We start from the raw sequence: 16717 nt of genomic DNA on the forward strand, positions 1-16717 counted from the left end.
AAACCAGAACAAAATTTTGTCCAAATAACCTATTTGAAAAGAAATATAAACTTTTTCCATTCTTGAATACTTCCCAATTTCATACAACTAAAATGAATAGAGGACTGGGGATATAGCTAGTGGTAGAGCACTAGAATACACAGGAGGCTCTGGGTTTCAATCTCTAGTACCACAAGATAGATACAATAAATGAGTAGAAAACTTTGTGCTTCACTAATTCAAATGCAGAAAATCCCTGTGTTAAAATTATGTTTCAGTACAACGGGTAGAAAACTGGAGAGTGTTTACCTTGTATGCACAAAGCTTTGGATTTGATCCCTAGCAACGCAAACAACAACATATTCTAAGGTAACATTAAAAGGATATGCATAATTAGGATTTGACTTTAGACAGCCTAATTTTCTACCAGCATTGCCTCAAAAGCAATGCCAATCAGCAGGACAAGGTTATAAACAAAGAGTAACTATGAGATAGCCCCAATAAATTGCTTAATGTCCTTATCTTAGGCAGGGCTCAGAAGCTATTTTTCTCAAGGCTCCACAAACTAGCTTAAAAAAGGAACAAACAAACAAACAAACAAAAGAACAAAGCCAGATGTGGTGGCTCCCTCCTGTAATCCCAGCATTTGGGAGGCTGAGGTGAGAGGATCATTGGGAGTTCTAGACCAGCCTGGGCTACAAAGTGAGCTCAAGGCCAGCTTGAACTGCATAGTGAGACCCTGTCTCAAAAAAGACAAAAACAAAGAAATAGGCGCAGGGGATTTAGCTCAGCAACATAAGCAGCTGCCTGACAAGCACAAAGTTGTGAGTTTGATCCCTGGTTAAAGAAAACAAAACAAAACAAAACAAAAACCCAAAACAAACCCAAAGAACTAAGGGATTCACTTGAATCCACTTAAAAAATTTTCATGGTGTGGCTTGCCCATATACAATTAATGTTTCAATTAATGTAAAATTCATGTATTAAGCCAACTGCTTTTGGAGATAGGGTCCCTCACTGTGACCTTGAACTGACTATGTAGTCCAGACTGGCCTTGAACCTATGATCGTCTTGCCTTAGTCTCCTAAAGGTTAGGAATACATGAAGCACTGGGATTATAGGCATGTGTCACCACACCCGGTGTCAAGTCAACCTTTTTTTTTTGGTCTTTTTCCTTTTTATCGGTACCGGGGATCAAACTCACGACTGCCTGCTTGCAAGGCAGGCGCTTATGCCACTGAGCTAAATCCCCAGCCCCAAGTCAACCTTTTTAAAGCGTGTAACTTAGTGGTACTTAGCATATTAAAATGTTGGCCACCTATCATTTCTATCTAGTTCCAAAACATCTTCATCTCCATGCAAGAAAATTCTGTGCTCACTAAAGCTGTCAGTCCTTAATCATCTCGCTCTCCAATATCTGGTAACTATAAATTTATGTTCTCAGTTACCTATTATAGATATTGCATATAGCATGTAGCCATTCATGTCTGCCTTTTTTTTTTTTTTTTTGTCTTTTTCCTTTTTATCGGTACCTGGGATCGAACTCACGACTGCCTGCTTACAAGGCAGGCGCTTATGCCCCTGAGCTAAATCCCCAGCCCCTCATGTCTGCCTTTTGCTCCATATAATGTTTCCAAGGTTCATCCAGGTTATATCATGTCTTAGGACTTTTGTTTCATTTTCTGAGACAGTCTTGTAGTTCAGGCTGGCCTCAAACTCCCAGCAAGTCTCCTGCCTGAACTTCTCAAGTGCTAGGATTAAAGGCACGCGCCACCATGCCCAGTAAGACTTCATTTTTAGAGGGAAGAGGATCTCTCCCCAAGTTCAAGGCTACCCTGAGCTACATAGTGAGTTCAAGATCAATCTGAACTACATAGTGAGACTGTGTCTTGAAAAACAAACAAAAGGGCCAGGGATATAGGGCAGCAGCCCAGCTTGCTTGCTTGCTTCCTCCCTCATGCCCTCCCCCTCCCTGTTCCCCTCCCCCCTTTCCTTCCTTCTTTCCTTCCTTCCTTTCTTTCTTTCTTACTTTCTTTCTTTCTTTCTTGGTGACAGGATCTATCTATGTAGTTCAGGCTAGCCTAGAACACTCTATGTAGCCCAGGCTGGCCTTGAATTCACAGGGATCCTCCTGCTTCAGCCTCCCAAGTGCTGGTATTAAAGGCTTGTGCCACCACATCTGGCTGCATTTATTTTTTAAATAAATTTTTAAAAACAGTTTAAAAAAATCTCTAGTAGGATTAAGAGTCCTAATCATCATAACTTACTTCATGATTTGTAACTGCCGAAGTATACCTATTTTTTTGTCCTTTATATTCTTCACTGTTCACTAAATTAGGAAAGAATTTCTCCCAGCAGAAATTCCCTTTATATTTTTCATTAAATTAGTCTCTTTCTTTCTTTTCTCATTATTTGTTTATTCCTCTCTTCCAAGGCACCTTTCCAGAAAACTCCATCTATATAAAACCAGTCTAAGAGTCTTCTTTCTCTATGTCAATATGGTTTTTATTTACTTATTAAAATATCTGAAAAAATGAGTATTGCTTTATTATACAATGAGCTCTGGTTCTTAGGAAGCATAAATTTCACCCATGTCCCAATAATATAAAGAAAAAAAGTAAATTTCCAGTTCAGAGAAAGACTTTATATAATTTACCATATGAGTAAGTCTATGTAAACAATAACTATGTAGTTAAGCAAATTTTTCTTCTATTTTTATGGAAGTTGTTCTAAAATACTAGTTTCTTATCATTTACACTATTTAGAATATGTTTTAACTTTCTTTTTATGGCAGGATTATGATGAAAGTTACTTCTATCTCGAACTCAGGGACTAATGTTTGTCCTCTGTTAAAGGACATTTCACAAAGAGATAATCATTTGAAAAGGATTTTTTCTTTTTGTCTTTTTCATTTTTATTGGTTCCAGGGATCGAACTCACGCACGACCGCCTGCTTGCAAGGCAGGTGCTTATGCCGCTGAGCTAAATCCCCAGCCCCTTGAAAAGGATTTTATGGTAAAACAATCTTAAGGTAATACATGTGAAATCTTCCTAAGGTGACTCACAATACAAAGTAACATATTAATGTTTCTATTTACTTCTACAATAAAATAAAAACAAAGAGAAAAGAAGGAGAAGAGAAGAAAGTTGGGCATGGTGATTCATACCTGTAATCCCAGCACTAGGGAGAATGAGGCAGAAGTTAAGAGATCAGCCTGCTCAATGCTAGCCTAAACTACTGCACAACCAGACCTTGCCTCAAAAAAAAAAAAAAAAAAAAAAGAAGTGAAAATTTTCAAGGCTACAGTACAGCTTAGCAGCACGTGTGAGGTTCTGGGTTCAATTCCTATCACCAAAAACAAAACTGTACAGCCTTTCAAGAAATGTTCTTTACCTTTTTTGTGTGTGCCAGGGATCAAACTCATGACCTCACACTTGCTAGGCAGGAGCTTTCTATACCAGCCCTGTCCTATACCTTAAGTGGCAATTACACTGATAAACATGTAATACATTGACGACAAGTGCATTTCAGTGTAAGCAAATCATACCTTCAAAACGTAGTCATTTTTCCTTTGATATAGGCATATGGCTTTAGACATAAACTCCTGAATTTTTCAAAGGATCTTCCCTATCTTAGTCTTGAATAGGGGGAACTTAAGTAAATGCCACTATACTCAGTGCCCATGAGATTAACTTTTAAAAAACGTAACTAAGAAAAAAAAAAAAAAAAAAAAACCGTAACTAAGGTGATTCCAATTTGCCACTTGGGTTACAATCTTGGGAATAGCAAAATTTAGAAGCCACTTGTTCTTAGGTACCAAGGACCCACTAATAAGTCCTGTTGCATTTCTCTAAGTTTTTAGAGATACTGCCCCACCCCAAAGAAGTTCTCCTAGCCTGGCTCAATAGTGCAATGCCTATAGTCCTAGTTACTCAGAAAGATGAGGCAGGAGAATGGTCTGAACCTGGAAGTTTTAGACCAGACTGGGCAAGAGAATGAGAACCTATTTCAAAAACACTTACAGTGATCAAGTGGGATTCATCCCAAGGATGCAGGGATGGTTCAACATACGTAAGTCCATAAATGTAATGAACCAGATTAACAGACCAGCACAAAAACCATATGACCATCTCAATAGATGCAGAAAAAGCTTCTGACAAAGTCCAGCACCCATTCATGATAAAAATCCTACAGAAAATTGAAACAGACCATCTTTATCTCAATCTGACAAAAGCCAGCTAAGACAAACCAACAGCAAACATCACACTAAACGGATAAAAACTGAAAGCTTTCACTCTAAAATCAGGAACAAGACAAGGATGTCCAAAATCTCCACTCTTACTCAACATAGTCCTGGAAACTTTAGCTAAGCAACTGGACAAAAGAAAGAAATAAAAGGAATAAAAATAGGAAAGAAAGAAGTTAAACCATTGTTATTTGCAGATGACATGATACTCTACTTATAAGATCCCAAAAACTCCAAATAAGCAAATTCAGTAACATAGCTGGTTGCAAATTGTTGTCAACACTCAAAAATCAGTAATAGACATGAGTAACAAAGTCACTGAGGGAGAAATCAGGGAAACAGTATCTCTTACAATAGTATCAAAATAAATTAAATACCTAGGAATCAATCTAACAAAGGAGGTAAAAGGTCTCTACATTGAAAATTACAATACTCTGAAAAATGAAATTGAAGAAGATACTGAAATTGAGAGGTATTCTCTGCTCTTGGGTAGGAAGAACCAATAGCGTGAAAATGGCCATACTTCCAAAACTGTTATACAGATTCAATGCAATCCCAATCAAAATTCCAACAGTATATCTCACAGAATTAGAGAAAACAATCTGAAAATTCATCTGGAACCAGAAGAGACCTAGAATAGCAAAGGCAATCCTGGGCAACAAAAACAAAACAGGAGGCATCACAATTCCTGACCTGAAATTCTACTATAAAGCTACTGTGATTAAAAAAAAAAAAGTGTGGGACTGGCAGATAAACAGACCTGAAGATCAGTGCAACAGATGTCTGCAGAAACAACTGCAGACACACTAAACCACCTTATCTTTCACAAAGGAGCCAAACACATTCACTGGAAGAAAGACAGCCTCTTTAATAAATGCTGCCAGAAAAACTGATTCTACACATGCCAAAGATTAAAACTGGACCCATATCTTTTATCATGTACTAATCTAAAATTGGAATAGATCAATGATCTTACCATTAAAACAAACATTAAATCTGCTGGAAGATACAGTAGGTAAAACTCTTGAAGACTTTGGTGTAGGCAAAGATTTTATGAACAAAACCCCGACTGCATAGGAACTATCACAAAGAATCAACAAATGGGATCTCACCCTGTGAAAAGCTTTTTGCACAGCAAGAGAAACCACCAAAAGAGTGAAGAAACAACCCACAACATGTAAGAAAATGTTTGCCACCTGTTCCTCATACAAAGGATTACTATCAAGAACATCACATAAAGAACTCAAAAAAACAAAAAAAACCCACGGTCTCCCAGATTTAAAGACCCAATCCAAAAATGGGCATCTGAGATGAATATATAGTTTTCAGATAAAGAAATACAAACAGCAAATAAATACGTGAAAGTGTTCAACATCACTGGTCACTGGAGAGATGCAAATTAAAACAACACTGAGATTCTACCTCACCACAGAAAAAATCGCTATTATCAAGAAATCAACCAGTAACAAATGCTGGAGAAGCTGTGGGGAAAAAGGAACCCTTTTCCACTGCTGGTGGGAATGCAAATTGGGGTAACCACTGTGGAAATCAGTGTGAAGATTCCTCAGAAAACTAGGATTGGAGGTCCCATTCAACTCAGCTATTCCCCTTCTGGATATCTTTCCAAAAGAATTAAAGACATCATATTACAGTGATATATGTTCACCCATGTTTACAGCAGCACAATTTGTAACTGCCAGATCTTAGAAACAACCTAAAGGCTCATCAACTGAGGAATGGATAAAAAAGATGTCGTACTTTTATATAATGGCATATTACTCAGTCATAAAGAATGATAAACTGTGTATTTTTATAGGTAAATGGGTAGAACTTTAGAACATACTCATTAGTGAAATAAGACACATGTGTAAACATTGGGTTGTTTCATTAGTGTGAGAAGCTGAAAAAACCATGCATATGTGTATGTAAATAAAAAATTAAGATAGTTACACTATCAATTTCTCTGAGTTCATTGAAGAGAAAGATTTATGCTTGTATTGTTTGGACAACTGAATGCTGATGTCTTGTGCTCTGGGTGAATGACTTGGAGATGACAATGCGTAATGTATGTACCATTGTTGCCCCGATTGATGTGTTTGAAATTTTGTTCTAGTGTTTTTTTGGTTTTTTTTTTCCAAATTCTTCTCCTTCTCCTTTTTTTTTTTTTTTGATACCAGGGATCAAACTCTTGACTTCGTGTTTGCCAAGCAGGCACTTGTGCCACTGAGGTAAACCCCTACTCTTCTCCCTTCTTCTTCTTTTTATCCTTGAAATAAAATGGATTTGGGAAGAGGGGAAAACTCTTCCAAATTAACTCAGTGTGATTATTAAGTACTATAAACTGTAATCTGTATAGTAAAAGATGAAGGCCTGTGTGTCAGCACTATGTTCTATTATTGCCTTTTCTCAACATCTTAAAAAAGACAAACTTCCTTCTGAATAAGGAGAAAAATTAAAATAACATGTCATCCAGTAAAGAACTTTCCAATAAAAACTCAAAACACAGTATCCTGTATTTCCAACAAAGTTGCCAAATCACATACCAAAACAAACAAAACTAAGGTGGTGGTGGTGGTGGTAAGGGAACCTGTCAGGATGCTGAGGTAGGAAGGAAAGTTAGAGCCTAGCCTGAGTAACTTAGCAAGACCCTATCTCAAAATACAAAGGGTTATGTGGCATGGCCCTGGTTTCAATCCCTAGCACTAGGAAAGAAAAAACTTCAATTTGCTACCAATAAAATTTTTGTCAATTTTGTCTCCACTCTAAGGAGAAACAATCATTATACAAATACAATCTCTGTACTGACATACTGAAAGAAAAAGATCCTTTAGAATTTCTCATAGACTAGTTAGAATGAATGTTTCTACCAAGAAGAAAACTGAGCACTGTAATCTTCATATATTTCATCTAATAGTCTATGAAATAGATGTTTTTCTACTCATTTAACAGATCCAAGTCCTCAGGCTAAAAAGCAGACATCTACTTAAATAGACATATGTCAACCAGGCATGGTGGCTCATGCCTGCAATCTCAGCACTCTGGGAGGCTGAAGCAAAATGACTGAAAGTTCAAGCACAGCCTGAGCAACTTACCAAGACTTTGTCTCAAAAAAACAAAGACCTGGGCTCAACCTCTAAAACCAAAAAGAAGAGACTCAGACAGGGAGACCTCTGGCTCTTGGTATAGCACAACAGTCTTTGTAATTTCTAGTTTAAGTAAAGCATCTAGTTTAAGCAAATTTACAGAGTAAAGAATAACCTTACTTTGGTTTTTTACAAATGCACTAATGCAGAAATGAACAAGTCAAACAGTAACTTTGCAAGTCTGCCCTTTTGTAAAAAAGGACTCTAATTTAACCAGATCATCCAAATGCATTAGTGGTGAGCTGCCTTTATCCCTCACACAAGAGCAAAGGAACATGCTCAGTGGTGGGAGGCTAGTTGTCCTGTGCCCAGCATTCCATACGACTTATCTTTGGCCACAGACTAAGGCCTTACCAAGTCCCATCTTCCAATTTATCAGCAAAGATTATCAGTACTCCTTTCAATATTATCATGAACAAATCCCCCATTTATACCTTTCTTGTCCAAGCCACTACCAACTGTTACTGGATGATTTCATCATTTTCATTATCAAAATCCTTCAAATTTGGTACAGTAGTACATACCTATAATACCAGCACTGGGTCACTGTAAGTTTACCCAGACTAGGCTACATAATGAGTTCAAGTCCAGCCTGAACTGCACAGCAAGACCCTGACTCAAAACAAAACAAACTTTATAAATCAACAGGGACCTTTCTTTGTCTTCAACAGATGTGTCCTACAAGGGCTCCCGGGACACAGGTGCTATTCAGTAACCACTTGTTGAATGAACAAGTAATGACAAAACTACAAACTAACTTTACTATTCCTCTTATTCTAGAAACAAGACTGTACCAAAAACTGCTACCAGCAAGATTTCTTCATTGCCAAGCAGCCCATCTCAGCAAATGAGAACACTCAGTGCCCTAACAGAGCACTTCTCCATGTAGAATGCACTCAAACCCAGGAACAAGGAATGGTAGCCAAATGATATCAGCCTAGGATACTTAATGCTATCAACCAAATTAAGAAACTTTCTAAGCTAGGTGTGGTCTCACATTCCTGGGATCTTGACACATGGGAGGCTCCGGCAGAACGATCCCCTAAGTTAATGCCAACCTGAGCTACATAGTGAGACTCTCTCTCTCTCTCTTTTTTCTGGTACAGGGGATTGAACTCATGATCTAGCGCTTGCCAGGCAGGCGCTTATGCTGCTGAGCTAAATCCCTGGCCAGAGACCCTGTTTTAAAAAGCCAAGACGGGGCTGGGGATTTAGCTCAGCGGCATAAGCGCCTGCCTTGCAAGCAGGAAGTCGTGAGTTCGATTCCTGGTATCGATAAACATGAAAAAGACCAAAAAAAAAGCCAAGACAGCCAGGCTTGGTAGTTCATGCCTGTAATTTCAGCACTTTGTGAAGTGGAGGCAGAAGCATCACAAATTCAAGTTAAACCCAGGCAACTCAGTAATTGCATGAGCACATATTAAAAAAAAAAAAAAAAAAAATACACTCCTGTAATTATTGTGACCCAAGGGAGGGCAGCATGGGGAACTCAGTAAAACACTGTCTGAAAAAGCAAAAAGTGCTGGGGCTATATTTCAGTCATATAGCGCCTGCCTAGTACATATGAGGCCCTGGGTTCAATCCCCAGTAATGAAAAATAAAAAATAAAAAGTAAAATCAAATAAAATAAGGTTGGAAATGGTGGAACATGCCTGTAATCTCAGCAGTTAGGCTGAGGCAAGAGGATCACCATAACTTCAAGGCCAGCCTGGGCTACACAATAAGTTCAAGGTTGAAGTACATAGTGAGACCTTATTTCTTTCTTTCTTTTTTTGTTTTCTTTTTTTTTAACCTTCCAGATCTGAATGAGACTTTATTTCAAAAGAAAAAAAAAAAAAGTAAATAAAAAGGGCAGATTGAAATCAATATGCTAAGCAAGATACCACTTAACTATAACTCTATTACAGTGTTTAAAAACGTATCCATTTTGTTGTAAAGCATGGCAGTTAATGCTTAAAATCCTAGCATTTGGGAGGCTGGAGCAGGATTGTCAATTCAATGCCAGCCTAACCTATACAGTTCAAGGTTGGCCTGCACTATATGTAATAAGACCCTGACTCAAAACAACACAACACAACAACAAAAACCCAAATACCCAGTAGTAGAGTATTGTCTACTAGGTACAAGGTCCTGGGTTCAATTCCCAACACAGCAAAAATATGCTAAAGTAAAATATCTAAAGAGCACCTGCACAAACCGCCCAACCCAGCATCATTGCTAACCTCTTTAAGTAAGAGGGAGAACTGTCTTTGACCCTAACCTCTATTGATAATTAGACATACCCACAACAAATAGTAAAGTTAGCTAGGTGGTGGTGTACACCTGCAATCCCAGCACTCAGAAGGCTGAAGCAGGAGGATCATCAAGAGTTCAAGGCCAACCCTGAACTGTCTGCACTACTTAAAACAATAACAAAAACATGACACCACCTCAATTAAATCATGTATGGGTACAAATTCTCTACAATGAATATGATCATCATGTATATCTAAAATGTACTAATACAATCTGATTGGAGGGAAAAAAAAAAAACTCAATTAACAGCATATGCCTGTAATCCCAGTACTTGGGAGGCTGAGGCAGGAAGAGTTCACAACCAGTTTAGAGGTTGGGCATGGTACACCACACATTTATAATCCCAGCACTGGGAGACTGAGGCAAGTGAGTTCAAGATGAGTCTGCACTACATGCTAAGACCCTGTCTCCAAAAACAAAACACAACAAATAAAACACAAAGAAAAAAAAAAAACCCAGTCTCATAGCCAAGAGTGGTGGTACATGCTGTAATCCCAGTACTTTAGAGGAGGGAAGCTTGATGTAAATCTGAGGCCAACCTGGGTTACTCAGTGGGTTGAAGGGTAGCCTATACCACATGGAGAGTCTCAAGAAAAACAAAATAGGGCCAGGGCTTAGCTCAAGCACAAGGTCATGAGTTTGATTCCTGGTATCAAAAAAAAAAAAACAAAAAACAAAAAAAAAAAAAAACCATAAAAAACAAAAAGCCCAAAAAAACCAAACAAAAAAAAAGTCCAGCATCAAAACAATAAAATTTTAAAGTCTTCATGATGAATGGACAACTGAGTCATTAATAGTTATAATGAGCTCACATTTCTGCTGAGTATACATAAATAATCTCTCTTCTATGGGGAAAGAGAAATAAAGAAAAGATTTCTATTTACATACCTTACAAATGTACTGCAAAACGCACGGCCTGTGTAGCAAACTTTAAGTATAAAGTACCTTGAACTTCTCAGATGAAAGGCTATAAAGACATAAGAAAAATTTAAAAATCACATCTATTCCCTTCATGAGAAAAAAAAAAAAACAAAAAACAAAGAACAGGCTACAAATAAGTATAAATCAATAAACTTACCTAGAGAGTTCAGAGAGAGAAAAGTACAGTATTTTTTCCCCATTACTGAAGAGTGAAACCAGGGCCTCAAGATGCTAGCCAAGCCAGGGGTAGTGGTGCAAACCTGTATTCTTTTTTTTTTTTTTTTCAAACCTGTATTCTTAACATTCAGGAGATTGAGGTAGAAGGAAGGCAGTGCTTATCATATAGTACATGTCTGTAGTCCGAGCATGTAGGAAGCTAAGGCAGGACTGCTAAGTTTGAAGTTATCCTGAGCTACACAATGAGACCTTCTCTCAAAAAACTAAAAAACAAACCTCAAAGGCAAGAACTCTACCTTTGAGCAGTACCTCCAAAAATCCATTCTAGGCCAGGGGTTTAGCTCAGCAGCAAAAGCCCTTGCCTAGCAAGCACGAGGTCATGAGTTCGATCCTTAGTACCAAAAAAAAAAAAAAAAAAAAAAAAAAACCCCAAATAAAAATCTATTCCTTTTCTGGAGATAAGGTCTTCCTAAACTACCCAGGCTAGCCTTGAACTTTGTATTCCCTGCCTCAGCCTCCTGAGTAGCCAACATTACAGATAAGTGCCACCATCTCTGGCTACTATTGAACTTTTAACTGACATACCATGAAGTTTATCACATTGGCATCCTTCACTTACAGTCAATTTTACCTTCTAAATATCATAAATATTCACGCATGGTTAAATGTTGCCCTTTCCAAAAAGTAACTAAAAAGTAAATGAGCAGGGCATGATAGTACATACCTATAATCCCAGTTACTGAGGCCAAGACAGAAAGATGTCAAGTTCAAACCCAGCCAGAACAATTTAATGAAATGCTGTCTCAAAAACAAGAAGAATGGAAAACAAAACAAAATAAAACAAGCCAGGTATGGTGGCAAACACTTGCAACCCCAGCATTTGAAAGGTGAGGCAGGAGGGTAGCAAAGGCAACTCCAGCCTGGGCAGTTTAGTGAGCTGTTTCAAAATAAAACAAAAGCAAAATAAAAAGGACTAGGATGGAGGGGGTCTAAGGACTAGGCTTGGTGGCACATGCCTTACAATCCCAGCACTCAGGTGGCTGAAGCAGGAGGATCACTGAGAATTCCAGGCCAGCCTAGGGTACACAGCAGGCTAGGACTGCCTGAACTACACAGTAGATCCTCTCTATAAACAAACAAACCAACAAATAGTTAGCTTGGACTACAGCTCAATACAAAGGCCCCGAGTTCCATCCCTAGCACCACAAAAGGTTGAACTAATTAACTAATTAATTTTAAAAATTAGGGGATGCAAAAGCAAACAAAAAAAATTAGGGGATATAGATCAATGCTAAGGGAGGGGAGGTCAATCCCCAGCACAGGAGGAAGGAGAGGAGATATATTCTATGTATGTTAATTTTTGCAGTGTTTCATTATAAAGATTTTTGTATGATTTGGTGGTACAGGCTTATAACCCCAGAGGTAGGAGGACTGCCACAGGTTCAAGGTCAACCTGAGTAAACAGCAAAACCCTGTCTTAAGAAAATAAAAACAAAACCAAAAACAATCAAGCTGAGATTAGTCATATGGCATTATGCCTATCTTGTACTTAAAAATAGGGGCTGGGGATTTAGCTCAGCGGCATAAGCGCCTGCCTTGCAAGCAGGCAGTCGTGAGTTTGATCCCTGGTACCGATAAAAACGAAAAAGACAAAAAAAAGACAAAAAAAAAAAAAAAAAAAAAGATAAAAAATAAATAAATAAAAATAAATCGGATACATCATTTTCTTGCTAAAAAAAAAAAAAAAAAAATCTAATAACCCCTTCATCTCAAAACAAAACCAACCAGCCAGGTATAAGTGACATACACCTGTAATGCCAGCACTTGGAAGGCTGGAGGCAAGATTACCAGTTCAAAATGGGCAGTCTGGATGGCTTAGGGAGACCATCTCAGCACCCCTATGCCTCCACACCCCTCACCTCACCATCAAATAAACTTGGGTGCGATGGCATATACCCATAATTCCATCTGAAGCAGGATAAATTAAGCCATATTTGGGCAATTTATTGACTTAATTAGACTTTGTCTCAAATTTTACAGGGCTTAAGATGTAGTCCAGTATCTTTACTAAGTACTGAGTTCAATCCCCAGTACTGGGGGGGGGGGGAGCAACAGAAGCAGAAACACCAACTGCAGTTGCTGCCACCGCCTTAGGCAAACCCAAATAACTTCCAGTGTCCTAAAGGCACTACATGATCTGGTCCCTGCCTACTTCCCTAAACTTTTACCTCCCACCCTTTCATTCCACACTAAACTTGTTTCACTGTGTTCTCTTATTTCCTCTGAGTTTCAGGTACCACCATAAATATATTTAAAGGCCGGGGGTTTAGCTCAGTGGTACAAGTGCCTGCTGGCAAGTATGAGGTCATGAGTTCAATCCCTTGTACGGCCCCACCAAAAAAAAAAAAGTGTGTGTGTGTATATAATTTAAACATAAAATTTAGTCACTCTCATTTTAAAAATTCAAGCTCAGTTTGGTATAAACAGCAAACAAATTGCAGTATAACAGTGTATTTCTTTTTCGTTTATCTTTTTGAGACATGGTCTCATTATGCAGTTCAGGCTGGCTGTGGACTCACTTTGAGGCCTAGGCTGGTCTCAAACTTGCCATGATCCTCCTGCCTCAGTTTCCCAGGTTCTGGGATTGCAGGTGTGTGCCACCATGCCTGGCTGTATTTCTTATTTTTATTACATACTATGAAAATGTACTTTAAAAATCATTTGAGCCAGCACTAGTAAATAGGGACCAACACCCACAACAAGAAATTCTCAGCCACATGACTATAATAATTATGGGCATAGAGGTCAGCATTTAATGTTGTACTACTCACAGACTAAAAATGAGTCACTTAAAAGGAAACTTTTTTTGAGACAGGGTCTTTCTGTAAGCCCTGTTGTGCTCAAGCTTTCGATGATTCCCTGCCTCAGCCACCTAGTACTGGGGTTATAGGTCTGTGCCACTATACCCAGCCTGAAACAGAAACATATGAAATAGCGATTTTTACAGTAGTTACTGACTTCAAAATGTCTTAGAAATATAATTTATTAATATCAAAAACACAACAATGAACCTGTTCCAAAAGAGCAAAATACACAGTAATACATATATCCTTAACCACTAACAAGTTTAAAGTATAGTCAGTTATGTAGCTCAGTGGTAGAGCACGTACCCTGCATAAGTACAGTATTTATATTTATATGTAGGCACAGGCAACCAGAGTTCTACTGAACAAACACATATGGGAGGAAGAGGGCATAAAATGCTTTTCTTGTTTTTGGTGGTACTGAAGATTGAACTCAGAGTGCTCTACCACTGAGTTATACTCTAGCTCCTTTTATTTCAATCTACCTGTTTTACTCTAAGTTATACTCCATACAACCAGGATAAACTACAAAGACGTAAACAAATAAAAGGAAGCAAGCCAAGGAAAAGAACAAAACTATGATCACACACATGTGCACTATTTACATGATACAGTTTCCCACTCATTCCAACCTAAATCAAATCAAAAGGACCCACAGCTGCCTCAAAACATTCTCAACAAACCTAAGTATACTGGGCGCTCTCTCTCTCCCCACCCCCTCCACCCCTCCCTCCCTCGGACTACAACAGGATCATCCAGCCACAGAAAGAAGTGTGCTGTGAAAGTTAAAGAACTAAAACTTTGTTTTGCAAATATATTTTTCAGACTCTCTCAACCTATGCACATGTGCAAGATATAATACGAGAAAACACTAGATATACTGGAATCTCTGAATTTTAGCAGACGCTACACCAGTTGTTTGGGGCCACATGGAGAATACTTCAGAGAAAATAGTTCTGGTCTCCTCTGGAGTAGACATACTATCTTGGGAAATTTCTTTAAGTCTTTGGAACTTAGTTACATATCTGCAAATGGGGTTGGTCTGTAAGTCCTAAAGATTCCTTTTTAGACCTTAATTTTGAGTTTTTTGAAAGAATTGGTTGACAGCATTATTTGTACTGTCTTCTTCCTCCCAGTAGAAATTTTTATTTGAATAGAAACTTTAAATATAGCGCTAGACTTTGACTCAAAGGAAGCTCCAGGGCTGGAGGCTTATACTCAGTGGTAGTCATGCTTAGCCCACCACCAGCCTTGGGTTCCATCTTATGCACCATTTACTTTTTGTCACCAGGACCCATCACTGCTTTACACAAGTACACAGAATATGAGAATAACTTATCAAAAAAAAAAAAAAATTCTTCAAAAGGAAAAGAGCCACTGGGAAAGGGGAAAGGAGAAAAGGAAAAAGGGAAAAGATCATATGTAAACAGGTATATATGTATGTGTGTGTATATATGCATATATATGATAGAAAACCATACTACTAATCTGTTAGTTCATCAAAAAGAATAGTTTGTGCTTTCATTGATTGATTTTTTTTTTCATGTCTAGGTCTTGTAACCTAAGCAACTACTTCTAAGATAACAACATGTAATATATTACCAATAAATCATTCTTTACAATGAAGAACTAGTCTTGAGAGCCTGAGATATAGCTCAGCGGCACAGTGCTTGCCTGGCAAGCACAAGGTCCAGAGTTCGATTTCCGATACCAAAAAAAAAAAAAAAAAACCCAAAAAACTAGTTTTGGGTAGACCTGGTGATACAAGCCTGCAATCCCCCAGGATCGCAAGAAGCCGAGGCAGGAAGATTGTGAGCTTCAAGCAAGCCCAGGCAAATTAGCAAAACCCTGTTTTAAAAAAAAAAAAAAAAAAAAGTCTTGGCACAAGTGCCTGCTTGGCAAGTGTGAGGTCGTGAGTTCAATAACGGATACCAAAACAAAAACAAACCAACCAACCCAATATTGTATTTTCAGTTCAATTAATGTTACCTTTAAGTGCTCAAAACAGTACCTCTGTCTCCAATCTAGCTATGTTGAAGGTGACAATCATTTACATGGCTCGTACTGCATACTGGGGAGTAACATAAAGTGATTGAAAAATTCTCACCACATATATTATCTTACAAGATTCAGGGGGGTTTGCTTATGTATTTTTCCCCTTCAAATCCGACAGAAAACAATATAATCTGATTACATACCTGCAAAAAAAGTTATCTGGAAGGACTAAAATGACAACAATAACAAAAACAAATCAACAGTTAATTAAAGTGTTTTAAATGAGGGCCACTAAAAAAGCACAAGTGGCCGGGAAGGGCAGCGCACACCTGCAATCCACTTGGGAGGCTGAGGCACGAGGACTGCTGCCCAACCAGGGCCACAAAGTGAGTTCAAGGCCTGCCAAAGCCAGCAAAACCCTGTCTCAAAAAGATCCACTCCCCCAAAAAAGCATAAGTGGAACCAACTCTACGGCAGTTAAAAGGTCAATTTTCCGCTATAAAGTACTAAAAAATTTTTAAAAACCAAATCGATCTGGGCGTGAATAGTGCAATTTCATGAAGTCGACATATAACTTTCATGAAGACAATCAGTAATGAAGGACTAATGTTTAAGCGATCCCTCACTAAGGAGTAAATAGAATTGCAGCTACTTTGATAAAACATACTTTAAGTCATTAAAAAATGTTTTTTTCAACTGGCAAAATATCTCCACCCAATTGAGGTCTAACCTTTGAAATTGCAACACAATCTTTTACTTACACAATCTCTAAGAATACTGCCGTAAAAAAGGGAAATCTACCCAAAGCATAACTATCTTCAACCTGTGCAAAACGGCAATTCACGTTCCACATGAAATGTAAATGGCAAAATGGAGTTATGAAGTTTCTCTGCCGTCCCTAGTCGGACGGCGCGCGCGCTCCGCAGAGGCCCGGGAGCCCCCACCTAGCTCGTCGCGGCCGAGGGAGGAAGCGGCGGGGCGGGCGGCTCGAGCTCCAGCAGGCCCGGCTGGGCGGGGGAAGGGGCGCTGGAGGCGGCGGGGCGCGCTTCCGGAGACTGCGCGGGCGGGGCCGCCGCCGCGGGGCGCGGGGCCCGGG

The 16717-nt window shown here is 38.7% G+C and overlaps 1 protein-coding gene across 4 annotated transcripts in view; it reads right to left on the reverse strand.

The window, feature by feature from the left end:
• The window catches only part of Rhoa (ras homolog family member A), a 44865-nt gene that overhangs the window by 27788 nt on the left and 360 nt on the right, over positions 1–16717 (reverse strand). For 2 of the 4 annotated variants that reach the window (XM_003476669.5, XM_013159615.3), the window contains exon 2: positions 10553–10631. The exons of the other annotated variants lie outside the window; for them this stretch is intronic. The gene's annotated coding sequence lies outside the window, so the exon portion shown is untranslated. The remainder of the gene's footprint in view (positions 1–10552; positions 10632–16717) is intronic. 4 annotated transcript variants of the gene reach the window in all.

The sequence above is a fragment of the Cavia porcellus genome, unplaced genomic scaffold, assembly GCF_034190915.1.
Source record: "Cavia porcellus strain 051 isolate PalLab524CR breed Dunkin Hartley unplaced genomic scaffold, mCavPor4.1 scaffold_5, whole genome shotgun sequence".
In the NCBI taxonomy this organism is placed as follows: Eukaryota; Metazoa; Chordata; class Mammalia; order Rodentia; family Caviidae; genus Cavia; species Cavia porcellus.